Here is a 12,149-nt window from a genome sequence, read left to right on the forward strand (position 1 = left end):
ATTAAAATGGTTGGAGGATGCGGTCTTTTGGGATATAGGGAGGGTTTGCAATCTAAAATGATTCTCAGTATAATGGTGAGGATAAAGGACTGTTTTTCTTTCCTGACTCTTGATGCAAGAGGTTAGTCAGCTTCTGTTACTAGTTGCAAGCACTGATGTGTCTATGAAGAATAAACAGGGTGTCTGGATAAGGCAGGACAAGCAATGCTGAATAGGAATTCACATGGCTTTTATTAAAAGAATCAATAATGCACTGTGTACAATGTATTTTGTGTTTTGCTGATGATTAGACCTAACCCTTATTCAATATGGTTTTGTGAACATACCGCGATCATTCTCTTAGATATTAATCTCAGGAAATATAGTGGACAATCTCCTCGGGTCAGATGGTGTGGTATTCAGCCCAGATAACTTCCCCCAAGACATGTATTAATGTCAAAGACTAATCACATATAAAGCTTAACTGCATTGTTTGATATGCAAATAAACCAGATATTTTGCTACAGGTTATGTCTTGGTTGGCTTGAGTTCCCAATTTCCCCCACCCACACTCTCATATACAATATGCTGTGTAATGCAGTATTTTCCATCCGGCTCCATAACGTCATGTTACGTATAAAGACCTCTGACTGCTTAAATTGGCCATAATTGATTCCACTATGAATAACAGTGTTGGAAATCAGTTGAAGTGCAGCCCTACCTTTCCACTATAATTCAATGTTTGCAACTCTGGCCGGGAGAACTGACAGTTGCTCCCAGTGACTTAACATCTTTAACAAGATTTATAGAAGAAAATGTGAGAGCTGATTTACTTCCTGGAATCAAAATTACTGGCAACTCTAGACTCACTTGGAAGAAGCAGGCAAATAGCTTCCCAAAGACTCTGGAAACAGGACAGATGATGCACTTTCAAGAACAGCTGTTGAATTAAATTCAGTGAATTCACTCTTCCAGTAGTTTTTTAATTTATTTGTTACTTTCCCATGCAGTTGGGCAATGACATTTCAGAGATGTATTTGTTGCAGGAACACACAAGGGGAATGTTTCTGAGCGAAAGATGTAGACCTATTTCATGCAATGAAAAAGTGGCCTATTTCCCAAGGTAGCAGCACAGCTGAGCACACCCTTGTAGTAAGGAAAATTGGGCTTTGGATGGATTTTAGGTCCAGCACTTTGCACCTCAAACGACAACACTTTAGCATGTGAAGCCTATATACACCTCAAAGAAGTGTTGAAGAAGTCTATATTTCTATGGTAATATTGGGAAGGAAATGCACTGTGACTTTGCCGCTTTCACTTTGAGAAACTGCCTCTTTCTTTATTCTTATCAACATAAGGCAGGATTCATCGTCGTCACCATAACTCTTATTAGGTGGATTTTGCTGCCCGTATTTAGACATAACTTTCAAAAGGATTATTTCTCAGTTCAGACTGCTAAACAGTATCAGCCAGACATCCAAACCGTCCGTCAATATGATCAATACTCATCATTTACTAGCCCCACTTTTGCACCACTCTACAATAAATGAATGTTTTATTCTGGCATCTGGAATGAGGTCAGTCCAAGGAGAGTTCAGTATTATGTCCGAGGTAGGGTAGTTTGTATTTTGTATTTGTATTTATTATAGAGCCCCATTAGCTGGTGCCAAGGCAGCAGCTACTCTTCCTGGGGTTCAGCAAAATTAAGGCAGTTATACAATTTTTAAAACATTTCAATACATTCACTGATTTCACAACACATTGTGTGCCCTCAGGCCCCTACTCCACCACTACCACATATCTACAATACAAAATCCATGTGTATGTGTGTATAGTGCGTATGTTATCATGTGTGTATATGCATGTGTCTGTGCCTATGTTTGAGTTGCTTCACAGTCCCTGCTGTTCCATAAGGTGTAATTTTATCTGCTTGCATCAGTTACTTTATGTGGAATAGAGTTCCATGTAGTCATGGCTCTATGTAGTACTGTGTGCCTCCCATAGTCTGTTCTGGACTTGGGGACTGTGAAGATACCTCTTGTGGCATGTCTTGTGGGGTATGCATGGGTGTCCGAGCTGTGCGCCAGTAGTTCAAACAGACAGCTCGGTGCATTCAACATGTCAATACCTCTCATACATACAAGTAGCGATGAAGTCAATCTCTCCTTCACTTTGAGCCAGGAGAGATTGACATGCATATTATTAATGTTAACTCTCTGTGTACATCCAAGGGCCAGCCGTGCTGTCCTGTTCTGAGCCAATTGCAATTTTCCCAAGTCCCTTTTTGTGGCACCTACTGTGTATCAATATGTTTTGACCATGACAGTTTACAATCCAGGGTTACTCCAAGCAGTTTAGTCACCTCAACTTGCTCAATTTCCACATTATTTATTACAATATTTGGTTGAGGTTTAGGGTTTAGTAAATGATTTGTCCCGAATACAATGATTTTAGTTTTAGAAATATTTAGGACTAACTTATTCCTTGCCACCCACTCTGAAACTAACTGCAGCACTTTGTTAAGTGTTGCAGTTTTCAGTCGCTGTAGTAGCTTACGTGTATAGTGTTGAGTCATCCGCATACATAGACACACTGGCTTTACCCATAGCCAGTGGCATGTCGTTAGTAAAGATTGAAAAAAGTAAGGGGCCTAGACAGCTGCCCTGGAGAATTCCTGATTCTACCTGGATTATGTTGGAGAGGCTTCCATTTTTATTTTTTTTATTTTTTATTTCACCTTTATTTAACCAGGCAAGCCAGTTGAGAACAAGTTCTCATTTACAACTGCGACCTGGCCAAGATAAAGCAAAGCAGTGCGATAAAAACAACATATGGGGTAAACAAAACATAAAGTCAAAAATACAAACAGAAAATATATATATATATATATATATATATATATATATATATAGTGTGTGCGAATGTAGTAAGTTATGGAGGTAAGGCAATAAATAGCACATAGTGCAAAATAGTTAAAATTTCGTATTAACACTGGAATGATAGATGTGCAAAAGATGATGTGCAAATAGAGATACTGGGGTGCAAATTAGCAAAATAAATAACAATATGGGGATGAGGTAGTTGGGTGGGCTAATTTCAGAATGGCTGTGTACAGGTGCAGTGATCGGTAAACTGCTCTGACAACTGGCGCTTAAAGTTAGGGAGATAAGAGTCTCCAGCTTCAGAGATTTTTTGCAGTTCGTTCCAGTCATTGGCAGCAGAGAACTGGAAGGAATGGTGGCCAAAGGAGGTGTTGGCTTTGGGGATGATCAGTGAGATATACCTGCTGGAGCGCAGACTACGGGTTGGTGTTGCTATGGGTGACCAGTGAGCTAAGGTAAGACAGGGATTTGCCTAGCAGTGATTTATAGATGACCTGGAGCCAGTGGGTTTGGCGACAAATATGTAGTGAGGACCAGCCAACAAGAGCGTACAGGTCACAATGGTGGGTAGTATATGGGGCTTTGGTGACAAAACGGATGGCACTGTGATAGACTACATCCAATTTGCTGAGTAGAGTGTTGGAGGCTATTTTGTAAATGACATCGCCGAAGTCAAGGATCGGTAGGATAGTCAGTTTTACGAGGGCATGTTTGGCAGCATGTGTGAAGGTGGCTTTGTTGCGAAATAGGAAGCCGATTCTAGATCTAACGTTTGATTGAAGATGCTTAATGTGAGTCTGGAAAGAGATTTTACAGTCTAACCAGACACCTAGATATTTGTAGTTGTCCACATACTCTAGGTCAGACCCGCCGAGAGTAGTGATTCTAGTCGGGTGGGCGGGTGCAAGCAGCGTTCGGTTGAAGAGCATGCATTTAGTTTTACTATTATTTAAGAGCAGTTGGAGCCTACGGAAGGAGTGTTGTATGGTGTTGAAGCTCGTTTGGAGGTTTGTTAACACAGTGTCCAATGAAGGGCAAGATGTATACAAAATGGTGTCGTCCGCATAGAGGTGGATCCGAGCTTCACCAGCAGCAAGAGCAACATCATTGATATACACAGAGAATAGAGTCGGCCCGAGAATTGAACCCTGTGGCACCCCCATAGAGACGGCCAGAGGTCCAGACAACAGGCCCGCCGATTTAAGAACACCCTCTGTGTTCTGTTAGACAGGTCAATTTTTATCCACAGGATAGCAGGGCGTGTAAAGCCATAACACATATGTTTTTCCAGCAGCAGACTATGATCGATAATGTTAAAAGCCGCACTGAAGTCTAACAAAACAGCCCCCACAATCTTTTTATCATAAATTTCTCTCAGCCAATCATCAGTCATTTTTGTAAGTGCTTTGCTTGTTGATTGTCCTTCCCTATGAGCATACAGAAAGTGTGTTGTCAATTTCTTTACTGTAAAATAATAATAATAATAATAATAAGCCATTTAGCAGACGCTTTTATCCAAAGCGACTTACAGTCACGTGTGCATACATTTTTACGTAAAATAACATTTACCTGGTCAAACACCATTTTCTTCAAAAGTTTAGAAAGGGTTGGCAACAGGCTGATTGGTCGGCTATTGGAGCCAGTAAAGGGGGCTTTACTATTCTTAGGTAGCGGAATGACTTTTGCTTCCCTCCAGGCCTGGTTTCACACACTTTCTAGTAGGCTTAAATTGAAAAAATGGCAAATAGGAGTGGCAATATCGTCCGCTATTATCCTCAGTAATTTTCTATCCAAGTTGTCAGACCCCGGTGGCTTGTCATTGTTGACAGACAACAATACTTTTTTCACCTCTTCCACACTCACTTTACGGAATTCAAAATTACAATGCTTGTCTTTCATAATTTGGTCAGATATACTTGGATGTGTAGTGTCAGCGTTTGTTGCTGGCATGTCATGCCTAAATTTGCTAATCTTGCCAATGAAAAAATAATTAAAGTAGTTGGCAATATCAGTCGGCTTTGTGATGAATGAGCCATCTTCAATGAATGATGGAGCGGAGTTTGCCTTTTTTCCCAAAATGTCATTTAAGGTGCTCCAAAGCTTTTTACTATCATTCTTTATGTCATTTATCTTTGTTTCATAGTGTTGTTTCTTCTTCTTTTTATTCAGTTTAGTCACATGATTTCTCAATTTGCAATACGTTTGCCATCGGTTGTGCAGCCAGACTTATTTGCCATTCCTTTTGCCTCATCCCTCTCAACCATACAACTTTTAAATTCCTCATCAATCCATGGGGATTTAACAGTTTTTACAGTCATTTTCTTAATGGGTGCATGCTTATTAGTAATTGGAATAAGCAATTTCATAAATGTGTCAAGTGCAGCGTCTATTTGCTCCTCATTAAACACCACGGACAAACAAATATTCTTTACATCAACAACATAGGAATCACTACAAAATGTATTGAATGACCTCTTATACACTATATTAGGCCCAGCCTTTGGAACTTTGGTTTTCCTAGATATGGCTACTATATTTTGATCACTACATCCTATGGATCTGGATACTGCTTTCAAGCTAATTTCTGCAGCATTAGTAAAGATGTGATCAATACGTGTTGATGATTTCATTACTGTGCTGTTTGTAACTACCCTGGTACGTTGACTGATAACCTGAACCAGGTTACATTTTGAAGCTTTTTCTTGAGTGGGCAGCCTGATGACAGCCAGTCAATATTTAAATCACCCAGAAAGTATACCTCTCTGTTGATATCACATACATTATCAAGTATTTCACACATGTTATCCAGATACTAACTGTTATCATGGTCTATAGGTGAGGCAGATGAACCTGTAGCCATATTACTTCAACAATATTGAACATGAGATCCTCTCTAAGCTTTAATACATAATGGCCCTGGAGAAGATGGCTGCCGTTTTACAGCCCTCTAACCAGCCCTCTAACCAATTGTACTATTATGTGTGTTTTTCAGCGTTATTTGTAATTTATTCAGTACATAATGTTTCTGCCATCGTCTCTTATAACCAAAAAGAGCTTCTGGATATCAGGACAGCGATTACTCACCTCGTATTGGACGAATATTTTTTCTTCAACAAGTCGGATGCGAAGGATATCCTACAGACACCCGACAAGGCCCAAATCCCCGTCATTCGCATGAGAAAGAGACGGAGATGTCGTGGACGTAGGTCGGAGTGATTTGTAAGGATCCGACGGCGAGTGAGTAAACTGCCTTTTCCATCAATCCTGTTACGAACCCCGTGGCTCTAAACATCTAGGGGGGATGGACATGAGACCCGTAACATAAATTCATGTAAATTATAAGTGTGGCAGGGAACAGTGAGAACCAAAAATGACACAACAACCATGAACTACCGTCAAACACAAAGTGTTTATTTCTGAACACACGGTAAGGGTTTGGGAAAAAGGGCTGAGCAGGACCCAAGAAATGAAACAATAGTGTAAAACCCCCTAAACTGATCTTGCCTGCCTCAAGAACCGCTAGGCTACTGCTACCATACAAAAATACAGTGGGTGGTCCGCTCAGGTCTCACTAGTGTTTATAGACAGAGTTCTTCCTACGGGTAATGTACGCCCAAGGGCAACTAGCTTAAACTCCCCTTTTCCCAGAAACACACAAAGCTACCAAAACAGGGTAATCAGCAATTATATAAGTACACACCACACAGGATACAACAGTATCCACACTCAGGTAAAGAAATAGATTCTAATAAAGTACCAATAGGGTAACCAACAACGTAGTGAGTACACAACACACAGGACACCACCGTGTCCATACTCACATATGGAAAAAGTCTCTCTCTCTCTCAACAAACACAAGACTGGTTTTTATACAATGGGCTGTGTGATTGAACAAACGAGTAACAGGTGGTGCTATTCACAGGAATGTTCACTGATTGGTCCAATCAGCAGACACCTCAACGACCACCAATCAGGAACATACAGGACACCTGTGATTAGGGCAGAAGGAGAGAAACACACAAAAACACAGGATACCTGTATCCGTAACAAATCCTATTAGCCAATGTTCAATCATTTGAGAATAAATTGGATGACCTAAAATTATGGTTATCCTACCAACGGGACATTAAAAACTGTAATATCATATGTTTCACCGAGTCGTGGCTGAACGACGACATGGACAACATACAGCTAGCGGGCTATACGCTACATCAGCAGGATAGAACGGCTGACTCCGGTAAGACAAGGGGTGGCGGTCTGTGTATATTTGTAAATAACAGCTGGTGCACAAAATCAACTACTAAGGAAGTCTCGAGGTTTTGCTCGCCTGAGGTAGAGTATCTTATGATAAGCTGTAGACCACACTATTTACCAAGAGAGTTTTCATCTATATTTTTCATAGCTGTCTATTTACCACCACAAACCAATGCTGGCATTAAGATTGCACTGAATGAGCTGTATAAGGCCATAAGTGAACAGGAAAACGCTCATCCAGAGGCAGCGCTCCTAGTGGCCGGGGACTTTAATGCAGGGAAACTTAAATCCGTTCTACCTAATTTCTACCAGCATGTTAAATGTGCAACCAGAGGGAAAAAAAACTCTAGACCACCTTTACTCCACACACAGAGATGCATACAAAGCTCTCCCTCGCCCTCCATTTGGCAAATCTGACCATAACTATATCCTGCTGATTCCTGCTTATAAGTAAAAACTAAAGCAGGAAGCACCAGTGACTCGGTTAATAAAAAAGTTGTCAGATGACGCAGATGCTAAGCTACAGGACTGTTTTGCGAGCACAGACTGGAACATGTTCAGGGATTCTTCAGATAGCATTGAGGAGTACACCACATCAGTCACTGGCTTCATCAATAAATGCATCGATGATGTCGTCCCCACAGTGACCGTACGTACATACCCCAACCAGAAGCCATGGATTATTGGCAACATCCGCACTGAGCTAAAGGGTAGAGCTGCCGCTTTCAAGGAGCGGGACTCTAACCCGGACGCATATAAGAAATCCCGCTATGCCCTCCGACGAACCATCAAACAGGCAAAGAGTCAATACAGGACTAAGATTTAATCGTACTACACCGGCTATGACGCTCGTCGGATGTGGCAGGGCTTGAAAACTATTACAGACCACAAAGGGAAGCACAGCTGCGAGCTGCCCAGTGACACAAGACTTCCAGACGAGCTAAACCACTTCTATGCTCGCTTCGAGGCAAGCAACACTGAAGCATGCATGAGAGCACCAGCTGTTCCGGATGACTATGTGATCACGCTCTCCGTAGCCAATGTGAGTAAGACTTTTAAGCAGGTCAACATTCACAAGGCCGCAGGGCCAGACGGATTACCAGGACGTGTACTCCGAGCATGTGCTGACCAACTGGCAAGTGTCTTCACTGACATTTTCAACATGTCCCTGACTGAGTCTGTAATACCAACATGTTTCAAGCAGACCACCATAGTCCCCGTGCCCAAGGACACTAAGATAACCTGCCTAAATGACTACCGACCCGTAACACTGACGTCTGTAGCCATGAAGTGCTTTGAAAGGCTGGTCATGGCTCACATCAACAGCATTATCCCAGAAACCCTAGACCCACTCCAATTTGCATACCGCCCCAACAGATCCACAGATGATGCAATCTCTATTGCACTCCACACTGCCCTTTCCCACCTGGACAAGAGGAACACCTACGTGAGAATGCTATTCATTGACTACAGCTCAGCATTCAACACCATAGTGCCCTCAAAGCTCATCACTAAGCTAAGGATCCTGGGACTAAACACCTCCCTCTGCAACTGGATCCTGGATTACCTGGCAGGCCGCCCCCAGGTGGTAAGGGTAGGTAACAACACATCTGCCACACTGATCCTCAGGGGTGTGTGCTCAGTCCCCTCCTGTACTCCCTGTTCACCCATGACTGCATGGCCAGGCACGACTCCAACACCATCATTAAGTTTGCCGATGACACAACAGTGGTAGGCCTGATCACTGACAACGATGAGACAGCCTATAGGGAGGAGGTCAGAGACCTGGCCGTGTGGTTCCAGGATAACAACCTCTCTCTCAATGTGACCAAGACAAAGGAGATGATTGTGGACTACAGGAAAAAAAAGAGGACTGAGCACGCCCCCATTCTCATCGACAGGGCTGTAGTGGAACAGGTTGAGAGCTTCAAGTTCCTTGGTGTCCACATCCAAAACGAACTATCATGGTCCAAACACACCAAGACAGTCGTGAAGAGGGCACAACAAAGCCTATTTCCCCTCAGGAGACTGAAAAGAGTTGGCATGGGTCCTCAGATCCTCAAAACATTCTACAGCTGCACCATCGAGAGCATCCTGACTGGTTGCATCACCGCCTGGTATGGCAACTGCTCGGCCTCCGACCGAAAGGCACTACAGAGGGTAGTGCGTACGGCCCAGTACATCACTGGGGCCAAGCTTCCTGCCATCCAGAGGAAGGCCCTCAAAATTGTCAAAGACTCCAGCCACCCTAGTCATAAACTGTTCTCTCTGCTACCGCACAGCAAGCGGTACCGGAGTGCCAACTCTAGGTCCAAAAGACTTCCCAACAGCTTCTACTCCCAAGCCATAAGACTCCTGAACAGCTAATCATGGCTACCCGGACTATTTGCAAAATTTAATTTTATTTTATTTGAAGCTTTACAGGAATGTGGTTCTGAAAATAAACAGCAACACCTCCACCATTGACATTTCTATATTTTTTGTAAATGTTATACCTTGGGTACACCGGCTCAGTGCTAACAGTATAAATCTGGTTCTTAGGCACATGATTACGGCACACAATAGCTGTAGGATCAGCAGAGGCATTCAGGGCAGTTAGAGGGACATAAATTAGGTTACTTACATTGTGTCTACCATCACCCCTGGTATAATGTACATTTACTGAAGCATTATGACAACTCAGCGTCACAATGGCAGGGATTAACTGAGCTGATATGTAATTGTCTCAACGCAGCCTTATAATGCTGTGAAAGGATCCAGGAACACAAATTATTTGGGTGGATCCCATCCTCCTTATTAAACGTGTTTTGTTTCCAAAAGGTATCGAAATTGTCAACAATAGTTACACCCATTGAGCTGCAATAATCACGTAGCCAGTTGTGAAGAGCAAGAATCCTGCTAAAGCGTTCAATGCCACGATTCAGAGAGGGCACAGGGCCAGATATGATGGGTCTTTTATTAGTGTCTAGCAGAGAGTCAATCAGCTCTTTAAAATCCAGTTTCAACTGTTCAGTTAATGAATAGTAATTGAATTATATGTATTACACAGTTAGTTTCCGGTGTAGTTATCAATTATATTTCTAACAAGTTGTCACGTTCGTTGAATGACGGGTCAGACCAAGGCGCAGCGTGATATGCGTACATGTTTATTAAACTTTAAACACACGACAAAACAACAAAGGAAACGAAATGTGAAGTCCAAGGTAGACCACACAACATACCTTATAAGGAACAAGATCCCACAACTAGACAGTGCCAATAGGCTGCCTAAGTATGGTCCCCAATCAGAGACAACGAGCGACAGCTGCCTCTGATTGGGAACCACACCGGCCAACATAGAACTATACATACTAGACAAGCCACATAGAAAAAGCACAACAAGGAATATACACACCCTGACTCAACATATAAGCGTCCCCTGAGTCAGGGCGTGACAGTACCCCCCCCCCCCCTCCGACCGCACAACATAAACATAACAGGGTAGGGGCCGGGTGGGCATTCCGCCTCGGAGGCGGATCCGGCTCAGGGCATGACGACCTCTCACTCTCCGCCTCCCTGTTGCGCCCCTGGTCTGGTCTGGACCTCGGCGCGCTGCTTCCCCTCTCCTTCCTCCCACGATACGCCAGGCCCTGTCTGGACCCTGGTGTGGGAGACCCCGAACCTGGAGAGGGGCTGACGTCATGGTCTGGACTGGAGCCGCTGACCGGAGCTGGACTAGGCACCGGTAGAGCGGACTGCTCTGGCTCCGGAGTGGAGCTGCTGACCGTAGCTGGATCAGGCACCGGTGGAGCGGACTGCTCTGGCTCCAGAGTGGAGCCACTGACCGGAGCTGGACTGGACCCCGGTGGAGCGGACTACTCTGGCTCTGGAGTGGCGCAGCTGACCGGAACTGGATCAGGCACCGGTGGAGCGGACTGTTCTGGCTCCGGAGTGGAGCAGCTGACCAGTGCCGGACCAGGCACCGGTGGAACGCACCACTGGTCTGGTGCGAGGAGCAGGCACGGGCCGGACCTGACTAGGAACATGCACCACTGGCTTGGTGTGAGGGTCAGGAACGGACCGGACTGGCGACGCGCACCACTGGCTTGGTGCGAGGAGCAGGAACAGGCCGGGCCGGGCTGGCGACGCGCACCACTGGCTTGGTGCGAGGAGCAGGAACAGGCCGGGCCGGACTGTGGAGGCGGACTGGAGGTCTGGAGCGGAGACCTGGCACAACCCGTCCTGGCTGGATGCCAACTTCCGCACAGTATGTGTGAGGCATCAGCACAGGTCGCACTGGGCTGTGCACGCGCACTGGCGATACAGATCGTGGAACCGGCGCAGGGTATGCGGGACCGAGGAGGCATACTGGAGACCAGGAGCGTTGAGCTGGCACACCCCATCCTGGCTGGATGCCCATCTTCGCACGGCACGTGCGTGGTGCAAGCACAGGACGTACAGGACTGTGCCGGCGCACTGGCGACACAGTACGTAGCTCCGCATAACACGGTGCCTGCCCAGTCATGCGCTTCCTCGCGTGAGTATGGGGAGTTGGCTCTGCTCTGACACTAGGCTCCGTCAAGGATTACTTTATCCTATCCCAGGTATTCCTTAAAGAGGTGGGGTTTCAAATGTCTCCGGAAGGTGGTGAGTGACTCCGCTGTCCTGGCGTCGTGAGGGAGCTTGTTCCACCATTGGGGTGCCAGAGCAGCGAACAGGTAGGGGAGCCAGCAGGCCAGAGGTGGATGAACGCAATGCCCTCGTTTGGGTGTAGGGACTGATCAGAGCCTGAAGATACGGAGGTGCCGTTCCCCTCACAGCTCCGTAGGCAAGCACCATGGTCTTGTAGCAGATGCGAGCTTCAACTGGAAGCCAGTGTGCGGAGGAGCGGGGTGACGTGAGAGAACTTGGGAAGGTTGAACACCAGACGGGCTGCGGCATTCTGGATGAGTTGTAGGGGTTTAATGGCACAGGCAGGGAGCCCAGCCAACAGCGAGTTGCAATAATCCAGACGGGAGATGACAAGTGCCTGGATTAGGACCTGTGCCGCTTCCT

This window comes from Coregonus lavaretus (genome assembly GCF_964263955.1).
Source record: "Coregonus lavaretus genome assembly, chromosome: 26".
NCBI classification, from domain to species: domain Eukaryota; kingdom Metazoa; phylum Chordata; class Actinopteri; order Salmoniformes; family Salmonidae; genus Coregonus; species Coregonus lavaretus.